General features: G+C 38.8%; 1 pseudogene; it reads left to right on the forward strand.

The window, feature by feature from the left end:
* Positions 1-15,367: 15,367 nt before the first annotated feature.
* Positions 15,368-15,475, forward strand: LOC132538770 (U2 spliceosomal RNA; annotated as a pseudogene).
* The last annotated feature ends 9,993 nt before the right edge of the window (positions 15,476-25,468 follow it).

Genomic DNA, 25,468 nt, shown 5'->3' on the forward strand with positions numbered 1-25,468 from the left:
TCTCTTCATTTCTATCTAGTAAATAAACGACAAATCCCTTACACACATTCAGGAGTCCAACACTCTATACGTCTAAAGTGTTAGAAGGTCTATTAGGAAGTAATAAGATTTTAGCCTGTTCCCTGCAGCACTTTGGGGTTACTGCTGCTTCATGAGATTTTCTCTAAAGTAACCTTTCAAAGTCAGCCACAAAAGCTCTTATTCTAGATCATACTGGCATCTGACCTTTGAAAAGTTAAGTAAAAAAAAAAAGTGAAGGGAGATGCTAAAAGAAACACAGTTATCTATTTTCAAAATGCAGCTATGCCTACAAGCTACAGACATATCATGGCCTATAAAGTTCAGTGTTGCGTTGATTCTTCCTAACAATTATCCATAGCTATTATGATTTCTTTCCTTCACCAGAAATACCATTGCTGAGATAAGTGATCAAGTTTGAGATGACATGAGGATGTGGAATGTTCTCACTCAAGGACAGAAGCTGAGAAATAAGAACGAAAGCAGAAACACTGAGTTTTGTGTATTACACCAAAGCAAAGAACCTGAGTTTTGTGGTGGGGGCTTAGTTTCTGGTACATGACGACATTAGGCTTCATAGTGGAGGAGGACTTCAGGCTGGGAGTCAGAGTGTTTTCCAAAAATCTAAGAAAGCTTACACATGAATCAAAACCTGTATCTAGTGTACACCATTAATTCCTGCTATAAAAATACATATATATAAATTAATATATAAAACCTAAGGAGAAGAAACGGGCATATTGATGTGATTACTGGCATTTCCATCTGCTCACAGGTCTAGTAATAAATTGTACCATTGTCCAATGGATCCGTGTCCATTTATTTTCATAGAATTCTTTAAGATATAGCATTTTTTTCTCTTTAAATTGGTTCTGAGGTGGTCAAAGTTCAATCTAACTATGTGATAATAAGTGTTAATGACAGTATTATCAGGTGATAACTAGGTCTCATTAATGTGTCTCATTATGATTTGCAGTCTCTTGTGAAAAGAAGGACCCTGGGCATTCCAGATTATATTTTAATTTAAGAGTTATAGACCTATAGCCAGGGGAAATGGAGGTATTACATACTTCCTTAAGTCATTTTACACAGACTCTTCTCCCTCAAATCTGAGCATTTCTTCATAAAATTCACTGTGACTTTTCATGTACCTGAAAAGCCAAAGCCCTGGTTTGTGACTTACGTCATGCAAGATCTTTAGATCTATATTCTCAATGTACATTCAGAATCACATGCAGGAGTTTATGAATAAAACAGTTCCAGTTTGCTTACATATTGGGCAAGTTCAAATTGTTTAGACAGAATTAAGCACTTAAAGGATTTGTACATTTTCTAATAGTTTTTCATTACACTTGTACTAATGCTTACAGGAGTATTATCCTTCAGTGCTTTTTAAAATCTATATATTTTTAAATTATTTATTTATGTATTTGAGAGAGAAAGAAAGAGAGAGAGGCCAGAGTACAACTAAGCTATATGTAGTTTCAGGGAATAAACTTTGGTCTTTAGGCATGCAAGATTTGAGCTCTACCTATAACCCAATAGGATTCTTGACTTATCTAGTGTATTTCTTGTGCTTTGTGTACAAAGTCTCTCTCCCTCTCCCTCTCCCTCTCCCTCTCCCTCTCCCTCTCCCTCTCCCTCTCCCTCTCCCTCTCCCTCTCCCTCTCCCTTTCCCCCTCCCCCTCCCCCTCCCCCTCCCTCTCCCTCTCCCTCTCTCCCCCTCCCCTTCCCCCCTCTCTCCTCTCTCTCTCTCTCACACACACTCTCTCTCTCTTTCTCTCTCTCTCCTCTCACACACACACACACACACACTCTCTTTCTCTCTCTCTCTCTCACACACACACACACACACACACACACACACTCTCTCTCTGTGTTTGTGTGTGTGTGTGTGTGCATACATATGCATGTATGTGTTGTTAGACATATGATACACAAATGAAACAAGTAGAGTCAGGTGAGCAAACAAAGTAAGTATTAGCAGATTAGGAGGGGCTGGGAACCCTCCCAGCTGAAACAGCTAGAAACATCTGAGAACCATAAGAGAAAGAGAATCCAGCCAGGGGGAAGCTTAAGAGCCCAGCTATAGAATCAGGGTAAGCTTGAGGGCCCTGGACAACGGAGCATGAGAACCTAGCCAGAGGAGAGCTTGAGTTACCCACCATAGGACAGACTGGTGAGCCTTCTATAGGGTCTTCGTTCAGGGATATTTTCAGTGGCATGAGAAGAGTTGGTGGTCTTGGATTTATGGAACATTCAGGGGTAATTCTGGTTGCCTGGGAGGAAAGTCTCTCAGCTGTGTCCAATGCAAGCAGGAGCAAGAAACGTTTTTCCTATATGGGTGAGAGGTCTGTTTATTCCCAGTATGCCCCCTTTAGTTTATTTGAGTGAGATGAGTTATATCCTTGAAGGACCAGGCCTCAGCAATGTTTCTTAGTGTATGAAGTTTCTACTAGGTAAACAACTAACTAGCCCTGAAGAGTGAACTAAAACATTAAAATTTTATTTATGAGCAATCATCTACCTTATTAATATAACCTGAGTTAACAAACAGCATTAAAGGCTACGGAAGAGAGAGTAATGGTTATTGAAACACACTCTAATTCCTGAGGCTCAGAGGTCCCATATTCAATCTCCTGTATCACCATACGCAAGAGTTGAGCTGAGTTATGCCCTGGTTAAAATAATAATGATAATAATAATAATAATAATAAAAATAAATCAGTATCCATGAGTTGACCTTTGAAATGATGCTAACAAATCACTCTAAGATAGGGTAGACTTCTTACCCACACTTTAATGAAATTTAGAAAACGTGTTATCTGCAGCTGTTTATAACAATAGGTAATTCAGATTAGAAATTTGCAGCAAAGTAAAAAAATCAGGGGCTTAGGGAGGGTAGATTTGCAGTTCCAGTGTAGTTGGTGGGAATGGAGTTAATATATAATCCTATTAACTTATATAGTCTTATAATCACTATTTAATCAATATGAGAGGGGAAATATATTTAATGTCTCAAGCTTTTTAATGCATATACTTCAGTTCTGAGATATATCCCTTCAGTCTAAGCACTAAAGGTTACAAAATAGTAAACTGATTGAATTTCACTGGGCTTAAATTATTAATGCATATTTAATAATAACTTCTGGTCTCCCTGGTCTATAATCTTTGACCAGGGAAACCAGAAACAACCAATCTTGTCAGAATATAAGATGTAGAAAATATTGATAAAGCCATAGGCTCTGTAATTGCTTTTCCGCTGAACATGGGTGTTACACGTCGATCCATACTCCATACTCCTGGCCTGTCTCTCTCTTTCCTTAGTGGGGCAGGGATCTAGGGGTGCAGGGATCCAAGATATATGGTATCATTTGGTGGCTGAAAAAGAGTTATGATACAAAGCACAGTCACTTGCTGACTAATCATGAACCTAAAGGCAGTAATATTGCAGATGAAGATTTGGGGGGTCTCCATTTTGGAAAAAGCTAGTAGGCCTGTTTCAGGTACTTTCCAGAGGGCCCATGGCTTTACTAGTTTTTCCCTTCGCCTGACATCTAATATGCAGGTGGACCCAGGTTATTGTCTGGGGAGATAGTATCATAGATGGAAAAAACACTGGAAAGCTGGACCGGGGAAGAGAGTGGCTCTCAAATAGGGGGAAAGTGTATAAATATTGTTAATTGTAAAACCCCACTGGTTTGATCTGGGGCCCACAGTCACAGACTGGTTTTTTTTTTTTTGTTGTTTGTTTGCTTATTGGTACACAAGGGTAAGTCACCACAGAGGAGTCCTTTCACTGGATTGAAGACTTCTTTGGTGAGAAAAAAAAACTGCTTTCTTAGAGATAGCTGCAAGCTGACTTTTTCAGAGTCAGATCTGCTTTAAAAACAATTAAAACAGTCTGGCAGGTCACTGTGACCCTGCCTTCCACCCCCTCCCCACCACCAGTTTTAGGTGAAACTAATGTATCAACAACAAATGTTATACTTCCATAGGCTTCAAAGGCTATTTATTTCCTTTGTTGCGAGCACTCAAGTAGAGGTGATGAGGCTAACTAAGGTTAAGTACAGCCCCAGGCAAATCCAAGCCACACTACCTGGGACTGTGGTAGGCAGCTCTGCATAGCCTCACTTGGGCTGTGGGAGTGGGGGGAGCTCAGCCTACGGAGCCAAGATGTAGGGGTGACATGGTGACTTCCTTGGGTCTCAATAATATCCCAGAGTTGCACAGAATTAAACGATCTCACAGTGCCTGCAGAACACAGCTTTTTTGAGTTTTCTCAAGCTTGCTAGCTGCCCATTGAGGTAATCAGGGCAGTAAAGATAGACTTTCAGCCACCAGGTTCCAGATGTCATCAGGATGCCAGCCAGGCTTCCCTGGACTGAAGACCCCACCAATGTGTCCTGGAGCTCCGCTTCCCCAGAGACCCACCCTACTAGGGTGAGAGAGAGACAGACTGGGAGTATGGATCGACCAGTCAACGCCCATGTTCAGCAGGGGAGCAATTACAGAAGCCAGACCTTCTACCTTCTGCAACCCACAATGACCCTGGGTCCATGCTCCCAGAGGGATAGAGAATGGGAAAGCTATCAGGGGAGGGGGTGGGATATGGAGAATGGGTGGTGGGAATTGTGTGGAATTGTACCCCTCCTACCCTATGGTTTTGTTAATTTATCCTTTCTTAAATAAAAATAAAATAAAATAAACAAACAAACAAAAAACAAAACAACAATAACAAAAGATAGTAACTTCCAAATAGGCAGGTTATTTTGCCTTGCTAAATAAGTAATGCAGACTTCCACCCCCTACCATAAATAATTTGTTTGAAAGCTTCAACCGGCTCATTCTTTTTCTTCTTATCTTCTACCCAATACATACTTGGAATTATAAAACTCTTTTTATAAATTTGTATCTTCTACCCAAGACATACTTGGAATTATAAACTTGTTCATGTGGAACTCTGAAAAAGAGTTAATGATTGGATTTGCTCTTATTTACTTATTTTAAAAATTATCTTTATTTACTTATTGGCTAGAGATAGCCAGAAATCAAGAGGGTAAAGGGTGGTAGAGAGAGAGAGAGAGAGAGAGAGGCAGACAGACACTTGCAACACTGCTTCACCACTAAGAAAGCTTTCTCCCTGCAGGAAGGTACCAGGCTTGAACCCAGGTACTTCGGCATTGTAACATGTGTGCTCAACATGGTACACCACCACCTGACCCCAAAGACTGGGTTCTCAAGCTCTTTGACACACCTCCACTGCTGGAGGACAAGCAGTGGTTGTGGTTACAATTGGAGAGAATCCAGAATGTCCTCTCAGGACCTGAAGCTTCTTCTTCTTCTTCTTCTTTTTATTCTATGGTTTTATCAGTGTTTCCTTTTTATAAATAAATAAATAAGGGAAAACATTGACAAAAATGAATCCCTTCTATACATACTGTACACTTTGTCCTGACTGGCCTGGAAGGCAAAGGTCTTTTTCAGCTCATGCTAGAATGTCACCATCCTTATCTGTTCAGAGCTCTCCTCTGCTTCGGATAGAAGGGGTACAGAAGTTGTAATGGGGGAATTGAGCATTAGTGCAGCGGGTTAAGCGCAGGTGGTGCCAAGCACAAGGGCTGGCGTAAGGATCCTGGTTCGAGTCCCTGGCTCCCCACCTGCAGGGGTTTCGCTTCACAGGTGGTGAAGCAGGTGTGCAGGTGTCTGTCTTTGTCTCTCCCTCTCTGTCTCTGCCTCCTCTCTCATTTTCTCTCTGTCTTATGCAACAACAATGACATCAATCATAACAACAATAATAACTACAACAATAAAACAACAAGGGCAACAAAAGGGAACAAATAAATAAATATTTTAAAAAAAGAAGTAATGGAGAAATCTCACCCATTTCTGGAGGCAGGTGATAGCTGCATAGGGCCCCAGCTGTTGTTCGCTGCTATAAGAGCTACATGTCTCTAAGTGGTTCAGGATACTCCAGATTGCATTTAAGTAGGATCCTGGCTTTACCACTCACCACACCAGAAGTCATTTATTGGGCCATGCCCAGTGAGATTTTTACTCACTAAGTACCAAGTTCTTTTTTCACCTTCCCTAGACTTGTATAAATTAGTTTTTCACAATAGATGCAGTGAGGTCAGAAGGAGGATAAGGGCTGTGGAAAATGGATGAGTGAATAGCACAGGGCAAGTTGCCTGCAGCACCGCCAACTATAGCAGAAGATCTCTGTATGGCATGCAGCATAAAGTCTTGGCACAGCCCCAGGGGTATGAAATTATTGACTAACAAATAAAATTAAGTCAATTTATTAAAATGTTTATTTTGTTTTCCAGAGAGGTGGGACCAGTTTACATCCCCACCAGCAGGGTAGAAGGGTTTCTCTTTCTCATACATAATTACAAGCACTTGTTCTGCCCTTGAGTTTTTAAGTGATATATTTATTGCATGTATTTATTGGATAGAGACAGAGTGAGATGGGGGTCAGGTGGTGGCACACTGCTGTAAGAGCACATAGCAATAAAACACAAGGACTTGAGCAAGGATCCAGGTTCAAGCCCCCAGCTCCCCACCTATGGGAGAGGAGGTTGCTTCAGAAGTGGTGAAGCAGGTCTGCAAGTGTCTGTCTCTCTCCCTCTCTATCTCCTTCTCCCATGTCAAATTCTCTCTGTACTATCCATTTTTTAAAAACTGAAAAATGGCCACCAGGAGCAGAGCTTTGGTAGTGCTAGCACTGATAACCCTGGAGACCAAAAAAAAAAAAAAAATAGAGGTAGAGTGAGAGGAGAGGGAGAATATACAGAATATAGAGAGGGAGAGATAAATATAGGCACCTGCAATTCTGCCTCACTGCTTGTAAAGTTTTCCCGCTGCAGGCTTGAAACTTAGGTCATTGAGAATGGTACCATGTGTGCTTAGGCTGTTACACCTGGCCAAATTTCTGTCCTTTGTAATGTATGGCATCCTTACAGGTGTAAAATGTTATCTCTTTATTGCTTTTATTTGCATTTCTCTGACAATCAATGATTTTGAGCATTTTTTTTTCTTTATAGTCAGTTGACCATTAGAATAGCTTTTTGGTGATACTCTTTCCAGACTCCCCCCCCCCCTCAATTCTTAATGAAGTTGATTTTTTTCATTGTTGAGTTTAGTAAGCTCTTTACATATAATGGTTATCAGCCCTAAGGCTGATTTATCACATATCAAGATCTACTGTTTAGTAATGTGTCTTTCTATTTTCAAGATGGTTCCTTTGATTGGGCAGAAGTCTCTCTGTCTGACATAGTCCCATTGGATTATTTTTCCTTTTTTCCCCCTTGTTAGACATGATTCTTACAGAAGTTTCTAAAGTAAATACCAAGGAGTGTTTTTCCAATATTTTATTCTATGTATGTGATGCCTCTGGTCAAACACTGTGTCTTTGACCAATTTGAAGTTGACTTGTGTATGGTGAATTGTGGTGGTTTAGTTTTAGTGTCTCCATAATGCAACCCAACTTTTTTCCCCTCAGGGATTGTTAAATTTTATTTTATTAGTGAATTAATATTGATTTACAAAATTATAAGGTAATAGGAGTATAATTCTATACTATTCCCACTACCAGAGTTCTGTGTCCCCAACCTTTCCAATGGAAACTACAGTAGCTCTCCCAAGCCCTCAGATATGGGCTGACCTTATAACTACCTATCTGTATCGATACTTTTTGCCCAGTTTTTCTCTAGCTCTGCCTTCACTTCCTTTCCAAATCATACCTACACATATTACCACTTTCAAGTGTGCTTCTGTTGCAGGATCAGAAAACAGAAATCAGGAGGAACACTTTATTCAGTTTAACAGACCACAGAAAGAGCTTGTGTTCTCAAAAAATTCTGTGTCCTAAACAAAGGGATGGTACAAGTTTACATATAAGGGTGCAGGCCAAGAGCAGAAAGGAGGCTGCAAGGTTAAGGGGGTGGGACTTGGACCCAAAGCTCAGGGTCTGTTGCCTTAGTTACTGTTATCTTTTCCTCTATAGCTGTGGCTAGGGGACTTCAGCCTCAGCACTTAGAAATGACAACATAGGAGAGGTACATTTCTCCAGGTCTCCTGCTATCTGGGGCTCCTCTCCTTCTTACCATTTGGTTAGTCAACACTTTCTTTGCCTTGACATTGTTTCTTCCACTAACTATCCTTTTTCTTTCAGATAAGCAAATCAGTGCCTGGCTTCCTCTAGTATTTTCCAGATTTGCTTTCCTTTCAGTGATGGTATAGAAACAAGATTTCTGATGACCAGGGTTTCACTTTCTGTTTATTTTGGGGTTCAGAGCCCTTTGGTTATCTTCCTCCTATCATTTACATTTCTGGGAGTATGGACCAAAATTATTTTTGGGGTGCAGACATTAGGAGTTCTGGCTTCTGTAATTGCTTCTCAGCTGGGCATGGGTATTGGCAGGTCAATTCATAGCCCTAGCCTATTTTTATCTTTCTCAAGTGGGGTAGGTCTCTGGAAAGGTGATCAACCCAATTTCTCTTCAACAATTGTTGGAAAGACTTCCATTTTTCCACTTAATGTCTTGGGGCACCTTATGAAAAATAGATTGCTCATAGATGTGAACACTTATTTCTAGACTCTCTTTTCTATTTTACTGATCTGTGTATCAATTATAATTACAGTATTAGGCAGTTTAATAATAGCACCATAACATAGCTGGAGGTAAGGAAACATGATGTCTTATTTTTTATTCTTTTTTTTTCCCCTCAGGATTGCTTTGGCAATTCTGAGTATTTTTCAGTCCTGATAAATTTATTTAGCATTTGCTCTATTCAGATGAAGAAATTTGGTGGAATCTGAAAGTAGTTGTATTAAGGCAGTATATGACTTTGTAGGTTAATGGTTTTACTATGTTATTCTTTCACCTTATGATCAAGGAATGTTGCTTCATTTATTTGTGTTTTTGTTCTTTTAGTAATGAATCATAATTTTCAGTTTACAATTTTCTTACCTCTTTTTTAAGCTTATTCTCAGATACCTACTTGGTTGCTGCTATTATAAATTGGAAGATAGTCTGGAGATACCTTCAAATATTAGAAATAAACCTCACCAAGTGGACTTGGAAATCCATGCCCAGATCCTTTGGATCTTTCCAAAGAAAGCAAAAACACATATATAAAAAGATCTATGGTCATAGGATCATTACTTGTAGTAGCAGGCACATGAAAACAACTCAGATGTCCAGAAAGAGGATGAGTGGTTAAGAATGTTGTGATAGGCTAGCAGTCTGGGCTGAGTCAGCTGTGGTTTAAGAGGCCAGCAGTACTTCCTCAGCTCTCCTGCCTGGCCATCAGCAGGTATTTTATACAGGATGTGTGTCAGGAAGGAAAGCAATTCCTGTCCTCACATGACTCAGCAAAAAGTAAGCCATCTACCAACTCCAAGGAGCATCAGAATGACCATTGTGTTTATGGGATTCCTTACGAAAACTTCACATGCTCTCTCTTCTTTTCCTTCAGAGACAGTGTAGGCAAAGGAGAGATACAGAGAGAAGGTGAAACAGCACAGCAATGCTCATTCACTTAAGCTTTTTCCTGTACATGGAGCTCCTGTGTGTTTCTGGGGCCATGAACCCATGTCCTTCCACATGCCAAAGTTTTACCAGTTAAAATATCTCTTGGCCCAATTAGTTTTCATTTTAATGTATAGTTTGTTGGTCATTTTTTTTATTGTTTTATTGTTTTAAGGTGTCTTGGTTGACCAGGCTTCTCTCTTTGCCTATCTCCCTCCCCCCACACACATGGATTCTACTTGATCTCATTTTTTGGATGACTAGAGAATATGGACTCTATCTGCTTGTCATCTGGCCTTATTAGGGATAAAGGCAGCTGAAAGGGCCTGCAAATAGAGCAGAGGGGTAGGGCTAGGGACTCAAGAAATGGTCATATACTTAGTTGATAGTGGATGGCATGGTATTGAGACTTTTGGTGGGAGGTTTAAGTGTGTTTTATATATATAATCACAGACTGCAGCTACATTTCTGAATGTCAGTTTTGTAAACCAATATTACCTCAGAAAAAGAAAACAAGGGGTGGAGGTTTTCAGGAGATAGTGTAGGTTGGTAAGGGATCAGTTTTCTTATTCAAATAGTTTCACAGGTCAATTTACTTAGGATAAAACTAATGGAAGGCCATTACGGAATATACTTTAAAAATAAAGACTGCCTAAATTAACAGAAAAAGTTCTTATCTGACAATATATAGGGAAGAGATGATAGCAAAATTTAAACTTAGAAGTTCACCAGCTATCCAGGGATCTTGGCAACTCTGTATGAAAGTCTTCAAAAATGAATTAATTAATAGAAAGATCCTGCATCTTAAGAACAAGGTGTGTGTGTGTGTGTGTGTGTGTGTGTGTGTGTGTGTAGGGAAGGAGTTATTTTATCTGTTAGTAACATTTCTTTAATGTGGGAGTTTGCCTCTTTCTGACTTGACATTAAATTAGTCACACATCCATAACAGAATTTTGACCTTTAGCAGTATGTTATGATCAAACTATTGTAAACTGATTTTGTATTAAAGAAAAGACACAGGGGTTGGTAGAGTATTAAAACTAGATCTTCATACAAAAAAAAACAACATATGTATTCCAAGTATATTATTAAACATAAAAATTTTGGGCTGGAAAGATAGAATAATGATTATGTAAAAAGCTTGAGGAACTAAAGGCCTCAGGTTCAATTTTCAGCATCACTATAAGCCACTGCTGAATAGTGCTCTAGGAAAAGCAAACAAACAATAAGAATAAAAAGGAAAATACTTAATTGAATCATTTGGGAAAATTTCACACACACACATAAACATATATATACACACTTTCTATCCTGCCATTTTTCTTTCAAAGACAGGTGTGTCAGAAAAAGAATGTAGCAGAAAGGATTACATGCTTAGTGTAAAAAAAACCCTAAAAATAATGGCATTTATTGGTTTTAAGCTATTAAACAAATTTTTATACTTAAGTTGTGATTACTCTTTAAAATAGCAACTGGTTTTTACCATACTAAACAGAAAAAAGTAGAATTATCTTTTTAGACATCACAAAAATTGGCAGGACAATACAATAATCACTGGAAACACACCTACAATATAAATAACAGATTTGATGGTAAACATTTACATGTCTGAAAATAAAAAGTAGTAATGAAAAATCCAGTTTTAGAGCTTTTATGCGGTTCTTTGGTTCCACTTTCTTTTTAAATATAGATGTTAAAAAATCCTAATAATACAAGTTATATGTATTTGATAAAAATATATTCTTAATTGAATATTTAAAAATAAATTTGTGGAGGTTCCCGGAGGTGGGGCTAAGGAGCATCAGCAGCTGTGTTTCTCTCCTCTCCTCTCCCTGGTCAAGTAAGAATACCAAAGGAGAACATCTGAAAACACAACAAGGCAAGGCTAGAATGACTTCAGGAACCCACCAAACTACTGGTGAGTGCAAACATGTGTGGCTCATGGACAGGGAGGAGCTAAGGAGAGATTGAGCAGCTGGTAACACTTCAGCAATTTACCAGTTGAGGCACCACATCCAATCTGCTTTACCAAAAAAAGACTGCTGAAGGGAGGAGAGGACTCACCAAATGCAACTGTTAGTCTCCATTGCTACTGTTCTGTTCTCAGAGGCTGCAGCAGCAAGGGGAAGACTCTGTGCTGACATCTGGGGACAGAGAACTGACCAGGAAACTCAGGAGAAGAGCTACACATCAGTGGCCTAGCAGTGGGGCTGTATAATACGTTGGAGACTTTCCACATTGTTCTCCTGATGAGAACATGGTAAATAATTACCTCAGAATCTACAGACTATAAACAGGACTTGTTTAGAAATTCATAGGGCCCAGCAGTGCTGCCTGCCTTGAGAGAAACTGAATTAAGCCTGGAGTTTTGGATCCTTGATGTGTGAGAATCTCTTTGCATAACCACTGTGCAATCTGTCCCCAACATTGCTTTATTTCTTGGTCAGGAGTGAGAAATTAAGATAAAAAGCCTACTTGTAGTTTAAAAGACCTCTGGCTCCCATATCCTACAGGGAAGAAAAAGAACAAAAGAGACTTTTCACAGCCTCTGTGCTTCAACTCAGGGATGGAAATAATATTGAAACAACTGTTAATTTCCACAACTTTGAACTCTTTAAGTACCTTACTTAAACACAAGTCAACCCAGGCAAGAGTGATCAGTAATTTGAAAAGTACTGAGAGAGGGACCTCATGACATACTATAAGCAACAAGAAGAAATATTGAAGAAATGAACCAGGATAAGAGTCCAGCTATAAGCCTCCCAAAGGTTGAACCACAAAATGGTGGTTAATTAACTACCAAAAAGAGGTGTGTACTCCTATGTTCATAGCAGCACAATTCATAACAGCTAAAACCTGGAAGCAACCCAGGTGCCCAACAACAGATGAGTGGCTAAGAAAGCTGTGGTATATATACACAATGGAATACTATGTAGCTATCAAGAACAATGAACCCACCTTCTCTGACCCATCTTGGACAGAGTTAGAAGGAATTCTGTTAAGTGAGCTAAGTCAGAAAGATAAAGATGAGTATGGGATGATCCCACTCATCAACAGAAGTTGACTAAGAAGATCTGAAAGGGAAACTAAAAGCAGGACCTGACCAAATTGTAAATAGGGCACCAAAGTAAAAACCCTGCGGTGAGGGGTAGACATGCAGCTTCCTGGGCCAGTGGGGGGTGGGAGTGGGTGGGAGGGATGGGTCAGTCTTTTGGTGATGGGAATGGTGTTTATGGACACTCCTAGTAAAGTGTAGTCATATAAATCACTAGTTAATTAATACGAGAGGGGGAAAATTATTTGTATGTCTCATAGTTTTTAAAACACAGACTGAGTCTTTTCAATCTATAGGCTGTGTACTTGATAGGCAGACTCTCTCAAAAGCCTAGACCGAGTAGATCAGAATCAACCAATAGCACAGCTATATACAAGATACTGGGTACTGTACAGCAAACCCTAACAAAAGGACTTTTCAAAGTTAACCCAATTACCAAATAATGTGATGATAACATTAACTATCGATTGTCTTTTTGAACCCTAAGACAGCAGGAACCTCACATCTCCATTATAGAGCCTTTACTTCCCCCAGTCCTGGAACCCTTGGATAGGGCCCACCTTCCTGTATGCCTCTCCCAATCCATATCAAATAATATTGCATCTGTCGATCACAACCTAATCAACACAACGATTGCCACCTCAACATGCTTCACCTCAGACTGTGTCCAGAGACTTCACGTGTGGAATGATAACCCTTCAGCTTCATTACTCGGGTGAGACCTTTCCTTTCATATTATTCTCTAATTCCTTGCCAGGTGGTTCACTTTCTAACAAAGTCCCAAACCCTAGATATACACCAGTTTCTGTGAGAGAGAGCATGTGTTCACACGTATCTATAAACTACTGCAAAATGTATACCTGAAAGCAGAAGTACACTAGAGTTTGCAGTGAGTATCCCCCTAATACTTCCTCTCCACTATTCCAAGCTTTGGGTCCATGATTGCTCAACAATTTGTTTGGCTTCGTATGTTAACTCTCTTTTCAGTCACCAGGTTCCAGATGTCATCAGGATGCCAGCCAGGCTTCCCTGGACTGAAGACCCCACCTATATGTCCTGGAGCTCTGCTTCCCCAGAGCCCCACCCTACTAGGGAAAGAGAGAGGCAGACTGGGAGTATGGACCGACCAGTCAATGCCCATGTTCAGCGGGGAAGCAATTACAGAAGCCAGACCTTCTACCTTCTACAATCCACAATGACCCTGGGTCCATGCTCCCAGAGAGATAGAGAATGGGAAAGCTATCAGGGGAGGGGGTGGGATATGGAGATTGGGTGGTGGGAATTGTGTGGAGTTGTACCCCTCCTACCCTATGGTTTTGTTAATTTATCCTTTCTTAAATAAATAAATAAAAGAAGAAAAAAAAGTGAGACTCTGGAAAAAACACTAGTTATCTCAAGGTTATTAGAGAGCTGAAAGCTGAAATAGCAGAGCTAATAACTAGCTGAACAAGCTAAAACAGTATCAGAAGATGGTAACAAAATAGATGAACTACAGAAAACAGTATGATTCTCTCAATTCATACCAAATAATATTGCATTTGCTGATCCCAACCTAATGAGCACAAGTGCCACCCCAGCATGCTTCACCTCAGACTGTTTCCAGAGACTTCAGGTGTGGAATGACAACCCTTCAGCTTCATTACACTGGCGAGACCTTTCCTTTTATAGTATTCTCTAATTCCATTCCAGGTGGTTCACTTCCTAACAAAGTCCCAAAACCTAGATATAGACTAGGTCCTGTGAGTTAGAGCATATGTTCACACATACCCATAAACTAGGGCAAAATATATACCTGAAAGCAAACGTACACAATAGTCTGCAGTGAGTATCGTCCAACACTTCATCTGCACTATTCCAGCCTTTAGATCCATGATTGTTTAACAATTTGTTTGGCTTTGTATGTTAACTCTCTTTTCAGCCACCCGGTTCTAGATGCCAGCATGATGCCGACCAGACTTCCCTACACAGACAGCCCCACCAATATGTCCTGGAGCTCTGCTTCCCCAGAGCCCCACCTTACTAGGGAAAGAGAGAAGCAGGCTGGGAGTATGGATTGACCTGTCAATGCCCACATTCAGTGGAGAAGCAATTACAGAAGCCAGACCTTCCACCTTTCCCATCTCACAATGACCCTGGGCCCATACTCCCAGAGAGATAACGAATAGGAAAGCTATCAGGGCAGGGGATGGGATATGGAAATCTGATGGTGGGAATTGTGTGGAGTTGTACCCCTCTTGTCCTATGGTTTTTTTATGTCTCCCTTTTAAAATAATAATAATAATAATAATAATAATAATAATAATAATAATAATACTCAAGTCTAATATCAAGGGAAATAAAAACAAACCAATAAGACTATGTCAAACTGAAAACTTCTTCACAGCAAAGATAACCATCACCAAGACAGAACAGCATCCTGTAACATGGGATGAGATTTTTACACACAGTTCATCAGATAAAAACACTAATAACCTACATAGAACAAACTCAAGAAAAACAATAACATGAAAATGTCAAAAAAAAAAAAAAACCCTCAACAACAATATCAAAATCTCATTAAACATGTGGAAAGGACATGGACAAAATCTTCACCAGAGTTCTAGAGGACCAACAGACATGGGAAAATATTGAAGTCACCAGCTATCAGTGAAATGCAAATAAAGGTAACAATGAGAGATCACTTCACATCTGTGAGAATGCTGTTGGACTCAGGCAAAATTTACTAAATCCATGGCCCCTTAGAACATACCTAAAATAAATCTCTTCTCAGCCTTTTGGCTAAGATCAAGTGTAGTATCTGTTCTTATCAGTATTTGTTCTTATCAGTTTATATATATTAGACCTATCAGTTTTTCCCAAAATTCATCTGATATATTCTTGCCTTTAGGTACCTGACTATTAAACTATTTGTTCTGCTTTATATCATCTTCATACTTTTCAGTCAACAAGTTGCAGATGCTACCGTGATGCCAGCCTGATTCCCTGGGCAGATGACCTCACCAATGTACCCTGGAGCCCCACCTCGCCAGAGCCCTGCCCCACTAGAAAGAGAGAGAGACAGGCTGGGAGTATGGATCAACCTGCCAAAGCCCATGTTCCACAGGTAAGCAATTACAGAAGCCAGATAAATGGATCAAATACCAAGATATTAGACCAGAAACTAAAATCCCAATATTTGCTCCATCTTTGTTGGAACATGAAGAATTAATAATCTTGGGTGGGATGAGTCAGAAAGAGAAGGATGGATACAAAATGGCCTCAGTTGTAGTTGAAGTTTGGGAGGCAGGGACAGCAAGAAAGTGCAAAGTAAAACTTTGTCAGGGATTGCTGTACTTCACTAAAGCAAAGGACATTGGTGAAAGAGTAGAAGAGAAAGGATTAGAGGGCAGGGGGGCAAAGTATGTGGCCCTTAGTTGGGGTGAGAATATTCTCTGGATACCCATCTCATGGAGCTGGGGAATTTCCCATGAGTCAACATCTATGCTGTAAGCCATCAACCTTATCCATTAAAATGAAAAGAAAACCTAAATCAAAAAGCAATAGCTCAATATTATAATAATGCAGCCATTATGAAGGCATAGTTTTTTTTTTTAAATGAAGGTATAGGTTAAGTACATATAGATACATACATAGTGGTAAAATTGGAAGACTAAAGATTAATGGCATGTTTTAATACTGTGCTCTTGATCCACAGCACTACATTTAAAAGAAGCTTTAATAATACATTATAATCATGCTCTAGTTACTAGATTCTTCATTTACCACAGTGAATATCTAAGACACATGTTCAGTTATCTCTTTTCCGGTCTTCCTTGAGGCTAGTTTTTGACTTTCATTTTAGAGGATAATATACAGTGATTTGGACACTTTCAAAGATATAATACAATTAGCATTTGATGACTCACTGACCTCCTGTTAAGAATTCATTAAGAAAATGGTACAGTGTAACTTAGGTATAATTTAATTCACATAGTTTCAATTTGACTCATCCTATTTATAACCATGACACATTTAAGATGATTGAGAAGTATCTAACTGAACCATTTACTTTCCTTATTTACTTGCTTAAGGAGTTAGAATGACACAGAAAAAGATGTGTGCAAATTTTTCAATGGCCTTGAAAATTTCTGTTGAAGATCACAAAGCTTACTCAGAGAGAGACAGAGAGAGAGTGAGAGAGAGAGATGCCTTATACGAATGCATCAATAATGCTATTATGAATTTTTATCAAATACTTAGGAATATTAACTTTCTTCATGATTTGAATGTTCTGATGATAATATGTTTAGGCTTCACAAACTTTATCAAATTGATTCAGTTTTTCTAACTTATAAGTAGAAAATATCATGATCCATGTTATTTTTGCAGCTTTGAGGAGTTATGCTATAGTGTTTTTTTTTTTTAAATTCTGAAGTGTTTGTTCACTATCTTTTATTAGGTGTAAATGGGGATATATCTAGATTTTTAAAGTTAATGTGATTTAGCTAGATTTCTTTACTTTTTAACTTACCTTTATTTATTGGATAGAAATCGAGAGGGTAGGGGAGACAGAGAGGGAGAGAGAAAGAGAGACACCTGCAGTACTGTTTTACCACTTGCAAAGTTTCTCACTTGCAGGGACTGGGGGCTCAAACCCAGGTCCTTGTGAATTGTAACATGTGCACTCAGCCAGGTGCACATGTTACCCAGGTCCTTGTGAATTGTAACATGTGCACCCAGCCTCTGGTTAGATTGTAACATGTGCACCCAGCCTCTGGTTAGATTTCTTATGTAATTTTGTTATTTTTCATATGTGACTGAGACTTTTTTGTATGGGTTCATTAGTATGTATGAGCTTTTAATTGATAACTCACATTGGACAGTGATAATAGGCTAGAAATAAAAATGCCTTCAGCATAATTTTCATGTTTTTAATAAAAAAGCTTAGTACCAAAAACTTTTGCCTGTGAGCCCTGATGTCTCAATTTGATATGCTTCTTTAACCGTTCTGTTCAGGGGTGGTAGGTTGAGTTTTCTCTTCTGTTTTACTGACTAATGTTTTCAATGGCAGGATGTTAATCCAAAAATTATGGGCGTTTAATCTTTTGGTATTCCTAGTTGACCAGGAGAGGAGAGGAGAGGAGAGAAACACAGTTGCTGCTGCTCTGTAGCCCCACTTTCCTGTTATCCCTAAGTGAGTTTTAAATAGAAGTCAAAGGTATATGCACAGAAGTGATATATATTTAAAAAAAAAAACAAATTTGTTTGTTGTTTGTCCATTACACATCCTACTCTTCCCTTCAGATCTGATATGTGAGCCTTTCATATGTCCTACCCATCATGCTAGTTTTATAACTGGATTGTCAATTTTATCATGCTTGCTGGATTCTCATGTTTTTTTTTCTTGTATATCTTATTTGATCTTTGTGACTATCTCAACCTGTGGATCAAGATTGCTTGTTTATTTATTTTTTTCTTTTGCCACATGATGATCACTGGGGCACAATGCCTGCACGACTGCATTGCTTGTGGCTGCCACTCAATTATGAGAGCTCCAAGTATGTTGAAAGACATAAGAATGAATGTTCCATGTAGCCTGCTTCATACTGTGAGAGGTTTGATAAAAACTGAGTTCTGATCACACACACTCTACATTTTAACATGAATCAAGACCTGGATTTAAGTCCATGATCACCATCTAGGTGGTCTCGCCAGGGTAAATTTCATAAACAATAGAGCGCTGGTGTCTCTCCTCTATCTTTTCTTCTGTGTCTTTCAAATTTTACCTAGCTCCCCCACACCCCCCAAAAAAAACCATGAACAATAGTGGTTGAATTGTGCAAGCACCATACTTCATTCACTGAAATGATCATTGAATTCAAATAACTCCTATATGTATTCACAAATTAATTCAGTTTTCAAATATACAAAGACCTGGGAAGGCCGGGCAATGGGTCATCTGTTAATTGCATTAATTGCACATAGTACAAAGCACAGGACCTGCACTGTGATCCTGGTTTTAATTCCTATTCCCCATCTGCGGGGGTCTGCTTCTAAAGTGGTGAAGCAGATCTGCAAGTGTCTGTTCTTCTTTTTCTCTTTCTCTTTTTCTCCCCTCTCAATTTCTCTCTTTCCTATTAAAAAAGTCAAATAAATGGCCACAGGAGTAGTGGATTAGTAGTGCAGGCATTGAATCCCAGCAATAACCCTGGAGGATATATATATTAATCCAAGTAATGTGCTTGCTGCTGTGAAAAGCAGTCAATGGATCAATCCATTTCTTTGTCTTTTTTCTTCTATCTATGCTCTGTGCATCTCTCCTTCTCTCTCTCACTCTTTTTGCCTCCAGAGTTACTGATGGGGGGCTGACATTAGGAACCTACTGCTACTGCTGGCCATTTTCTTTTTCTATTTTATTGAAGAGGACAGAGGTAAATTTAGAGAGGAAGGGAACATAGAAAGAAAAGTGAAAGGCAGACACTTACAGACCTATTTTATTGCTTCTGATGTATTCCCCTGCAAGTGGGGAGCCGGGTCTGGAATCCAGATCCTTGCACAGATCCTCATGCTTAGTACTAAATAGAATTAACTGATTATGCCACTCTGCTTTATTTTCAACAGAGGTTATAGTGTTTTACATAATTGTATATGTTTTAGATGAATTATTTTTAACACTTTTTAATATCTGTGTCACCACACAGTGTTAACCTCTAACCCAGCATCTCTTTACCACCCACTGCCCTAGTTTATTATGTGTTCCCTAATCCTGACATTCCTTGACCCATTCTGTGTCACTCCAATCTTTTGTCTCCCTCTTATGAGAACCCCAGTGATTACATCAAGCCAGATGGATAATCTTGGATAATCTCCCTATCTCAAGAATTTAGGCACAATGTTATCAAAATCAAAATCCCCTTTAGGCAATAAACTATTATATTCACAGTTTTGAGCTAAAGGAACATGACCATCTACAGGAATCTATTCTTCAACTGACAGCAATCACCACCGTACGTTCATTTTCATAATGATGTTGAAATGTCTGTATTGAAGATTAAATATACACACAATTTATTTTGCAACTGGCCTCCTTTTAGTGTTCTTTTATATCATTGTTTTTATTTTTATTGTTTTTGACTCTAGGGTAGTATTCTATGAATATATATCCTATGACTTCTTTCGCCAGTAATCTGTTAGTGAGCATTTAGGATGCTTCCAATGTTTGGCTATTGTGAATAATGCCATTATGAACATAGAGGTGCACATGCCTCTTTGAATTCATGTTTGAGTGTTATTTGGATAAATGCCTAAGAGTTGTAATGCTGTATCACAAAGTAATTCCATTTTGATTTTTTATGGACTCTCTATATAGTGCCACCACCTGGCCCCAAAACTTATTTCCAAAACTAAGAAATTAAATTTGATATATTCCTAAATAAACAATGAACTATATTTGACTTTCTCTGCTTTGCTCTTTAATTTCTTATTTCATCCTAGGGTTTTAAGGATATCACGTTGTATTTACTCATCCATAATGTTTCATACACATGCACATACTTATTTCATTTTTAGCATATATAATGACAGTTACAAAATTAAATAGCAAATCACAAACTGAATATATGTCACAGGTGCTAGAAGAACAATTCATGTTCTTAACATTGAATCAGTCAACAATTAACATTCTTGGGGTACAGGGCACCTGGTTGAGTGTACACATGACCATGAACAGTGATCAGGGTTTAGTCCCCAGTCCCCACCTAGAGTAGGGAAGCTTCAGGAGGAGGAAGAATGGTGTTGCAGGTGTCTGTCTTCATGTTGGAAGAAGCTAGGAAATTTATTTTAGGTATATTCCAAGAGGGTCATGACTTTACTAATTTTTGCCTGAGCCCAACATCTAACATGCAGGTGGGCTAGGAGTATTATTTGGGAAAATAGTGTCAGATTTCAGATTTGGGATTAGGACTAAAAACCTGGATCAGGGCAGAGAGTAGCTCCCCAGTGTGGGAAAATTAAATAAATACCATTAACTACAAACCTCATTAATTAGTGTTTTTAAAAAATATATATAGTGATTTATATGACTACAATTTAATAGATGTGTACATAAACACCATTCCCATGTGAACCCAATTACCAAATAACATGATGATAACAGTAACTATCCATTGTCTTCTTTAACCCTAAGACAGCAGGAACTTCACATTTGCACTATAGAGACTAGACTTCCCCCAGTCCAGGGACCCTAGGGTAGGGCCCACTCTCCCTTATGCTTCTCCAAGTTCTTATCAAATAATATTACATTAGCTGATTGCAACCTAATCAACGCAACAAGTGCCACCCCAGCATGCTTCACCTCAGACTGTTTCCAGAGACTTCAGGTGTGGAATGACAACCCTTCAGCTTCATCACTCGGGTGAGACCTTTCCTTTCATAGTATTCTCTAATTCCATCCCAGGTGGTTCACTTTCTAACAAAGTCCCAAAACCTAGATATAGACCAAGTTCTAGGAGATAGAGCATATGTTCACAGGTATCCATAAACTAGGGCAAATATATACCTGAAAGCAGTAGTACACTAGAGTTTACAGTGAGTACCCCAACACTTCATCTCCACTATTCCAACCTTTGGGTCCATGATTCTTCAACAATTTGTTTGGCTTTGTATGTTAACTCTCTTTTCAGCCCCCAGGTTCCAGATGCCATCAGGATGCCGGCCAAGCTTCCCTGGACTGAAGACCCCACCAATGGGTCCTGGAGCTCCGCTTCCCCAGAGACTCACCCTACTAGGGAAAGAGAGAAGCAGACTGGGAGTATGGACCGACCAGTCAATGCCCATGTTCAGCGGGGAAGCAATTACAGAAGCCAGACCTCCTACCTTCTGCAACCCACAATGACCCCTGGGTCCATGCTCCCAGAGGGATAGAGAATGGGAAGGCTATCAGGAGAGGGGGTGGGATATGGAGATTTGGTGGTGGGAATTGTGTGGAGTTGTAACCCCCCATCCTATGATTTTGTTAATGTCTCCTTTCTTAAATAAATTAATTAATTTTAAAAAATGCTGAACTGAAATATATATATTTGCCTCCAAGATTATCACTGAGGCTTGGTGTTAGCACTAAGAATCTTCTGCTCCTGGCTGCCATTTCTTCCTTTTTATTGGATAGGAGAAAGAAAAAGGGGAGGATAGAGAGGGAGAGAGAGAGAGAGACACCTACAGCTCTGTTTAAGTGCTTGTATAGCCCCCTACCATTGCAGGTGCTTGAACAGGTCCTTGTGCTTACACTATGTGTACTTAACGTGGTGTGCCACTGCCTAGCCCCAAAAGTTTTATTTCTTTATATAAATGCACCTAGCTACTGAACTTTTCAGTTCAGTTTTTAAAGTGTATCCCTACATTAGGAAAATAGCATCCATCATCAGCTTCATGGTGCTATTTTAACAAGCTGAGAATCTACACAATGATTAACAAATAAAGTACAATAAATTTCATAATAAAATCTGTTGTAAAAGTAATTAAAATAATCACTACTTTTTGTTAACAAACTCAATGTAAGAATTCCAACATGGAACATAGTCAAATTATTATTTATTCTTTGAGTGCAGGGGATACAGAGTAAGAGAACTGAGCACTGCTTATTTCTAGCTTATGATGGTCCTGGGGACCTGGGAACCTCAGGAATGGAAGTCTCTTTGCATAACTACTATGCTCTTTCTGCAGACAAGCCAATTTTTAACCATAAATAAAACACAAGGTATTTGACAAACTTTATACCATTATAATAATATCACTATGGAGAGAAAGTTCATTTGTGTAAGCTATGTCCTTAAATTACATAGATAAATGCTAACATCACTTCTTAATATTGATATGTGATTAATGCATGGTTTATTAATTTAAAATCTATTTTAAATATAAATACATACATTTTACTTCTGTGGGAAAAAGACAAGCTGAAAAGAGTTCACTGAGATGTATTCTTTCCTATCATAACACATAAAAATGGCAATATTTCTTGTGTTTGAAAGCACAAGAAGAAAGGTTTCATAACACACTGTTGTGTAACTATACATTGTTACATTGTATTTCTGAAACTCAATTTTACACTCCACGGGAAAAAAAAAACACAGAACTTTACATTTACTCACTTCAAGGAATGTGTTCTGAAAAGGGCTTGTATTGATGATGTTTATGACAGATCTATCACATTATTGAAAAATTGGACACCCACTAATGTACTATCTAACAATAGAGAAAAGATGAAAGGCATGCTCTACATCCATGTTTGGAATACATTTTCTTCTCTTTTATGTTGCAAGGAAGAAAGTAAAGTTTGGGTTACTTTTAACAACCATCCCTGAGTCTGAAGATGTGCCAGGGAAGAAGGAAGACAAGGCATGTTAATGGAGGCTCAACCACGATTCAAAGGAAGCCTGACCTGAAACAAACAACGGGGCCTCCTGAGTCTCTAACATTGATTAAAAGAGTGAAAAATGTGCAGGCACCATCTGAAGCTATTCTGTAGAGTTGTGGGCAGAGAGACTGGACAAGCAGAGGGAAGTGTGAAACATAAGTGGGTAAGACACACTCTTTTTGAACTGGATTAAATGACCTGTGGCTTTGTTATATATTAGACCAAGAGCCACTGTTGTTGAATATCCCTGTATGGAATATAATTATATATGTATGCCAATATAAGATTAATCTATCTATATATAACTCTATTTGATAAACTACTATTAAGGAGTATGCCTATATATGATGTAAAGTCGTAAAACATAAAGCTTGATTCTCTTTAGACCTTAAATTATACATCTAAGCATAAAATAAAGCATCTATAGAATTCTAGCTTTGTGTAAAACTGTTTCATGTACACTATTTTATTTCTTTTTTAATACCTTATTTATTTATTTTAATGAGGCATACAGTGAAAGATACACACATGCTGACACACACACACACACACACACACACACACAGAGGGGGAGAGAGATATTAGAGCATTTCTTAGCTTTGGCTTATATTAGTGCTTGGGATTGAGCCTGGGATCTCAAGATTTAGGTATGACAAACTTCTTCATGAACATCATGCTATCTCTCCATCTCCCATCAAGTCTGAAAATCCTATAATCATCCTACATGCAATGAAAAGTAGGTTTACATTGAACTTATCTAAATTTTGTTAGTAAATCTTGGAGATCTCAGATTCAAACACTGACAATCTGTCTTCAGCATGAGTCCTCTGAATATGGGCCCCTGATCAGATTGATGGGGTTTATAGATGGGAGCTACCCTCTTCCCTGATCCAGATTTCTAGTCCTATTTCCAACTCTGACACCATCTCCCCAGACACTACCTTTAGCCCACTTACATGTTAGCTGTTAGACTGAGGTAAAAAAAAAAAAGTTGGCAAAGTCATGGGCCCCGGCCTGACTTCCCTGGGCAGACAACCTCACCAATGTATCCTGAAATCTTACTCTCCAGAAGAACCCTGCCCCACTAGAGAAAGATAGAAACAAGCTGGGAGTATGGATGTACCCACCAGCGCCCATGTCCAGCAGAGAAGAAATTACAGAAGCCAGACCTTTCACCTTCTGCACCCCATAATGATTATGGGTCCATGCTCCCCGAGGGACAAAGAACAGGAAGGCTTCCAGTGGAAGGGATGGGATACAGAACTCTGATGGTGGGAATTGTGTGGAATTGTGTCTTTCTTGCCCAAGGGACTTGGCAATCATTAGTAAATCAGTAGAAAAAAAAAGAATATGAGCCCTTCCCTTGTGTATGCTAGACAGTCAAATTTTATACTGTAAAGAAACCTCTCTAGGGACTGGGGGATGGCAGAATTGATTCCCAGCTGCAGGAGAAAATGCTTCATGAGTATTAGTGAAACAGTGCTGTGTTTTTCTTTCTTCTCCCCTCTATCTTCGCCTTGTCTATCAATTTCTCTCTGCCTCTTATAAGTATGTAAATAATAAAAATAAAACTCTACAAACATGTCAGATTCAACAATAAATGCATATAACTACTACTATCAGTTTTCAACTTTAGCTGCAGTAGTTTCAGTAATTTTATTACTAGCATTTTGGTAAAAATGAGGGATCATATTTGCATTAGTCTAATGCTGTTATGATAATTATCTTGATACACATGAATATTACCTGCATTTTTCTGAGTGATGCAAATACTTACTCATATTAAACATTATTTGTCAATATTAAAAACGATACTTACTTTTGTTACTGATATACACAAATCCAATCTTAATTTTTATGCTTATATTCATCAAATAATATTTTATATGGCATGCTTTAAAAATTAGAAAAATAACATTACACATGCAAATATACAAACTCATTTTTATCTTGATTTATTGGATAGAGACAGCCAGAAATCAAGAAGGAAGGGGGAGTTAGAGAGGGAGAGACAGAGAGACACCTGCAGCCTTGCTTCACCACTCAAAATCTTTCCCCCTGAAGGTGGGGACTGGGGGATCAAACCCACAAATTCATTGTTATTTTCTCTTAAGAATGTATAGAGTATAAAGGTAAAATACTTCAACTGAATATTAAGTCTGATCTGTCAGATATGTCACTGATTAAAGAATGGCCCTAACTGCATAGAAAAAAATTTCAGTGGTGTAGTGTCTCCCTCTCTCTCTCTCTCTCTCTCTCTCTCTGTCTTCCTGTTTGAACTGTTATCCAAAAGCAGTGAAACCTTAGCAACTTAATTAATTACTTAGTTAAAATAAGTAGGGGGGGCAGGTGGCAGCTTGCTCAGTAGAACACATGTTACTATGCACAAAGACCCTTGTTCAAGCTCCTGTGCCCGTCTGTGGGGAGGTGAGAGGCAGCCGCATGAGTGATGAAGCAGTGCTACAGGTG

This window comes from Erinaceus europaeus, chromosome 5 (assembly GCF_950295315.1).
Source record: "Erinaceus europaeus chromosome 5, mEriEur2.1, whole genome shotgun sequence".
NCBI lineage: Eukaryota > Metazoa > Chordata > Mammalia > Eulipotyphla > Erinaceidae > Erinaceus > Erinaceus europaeus.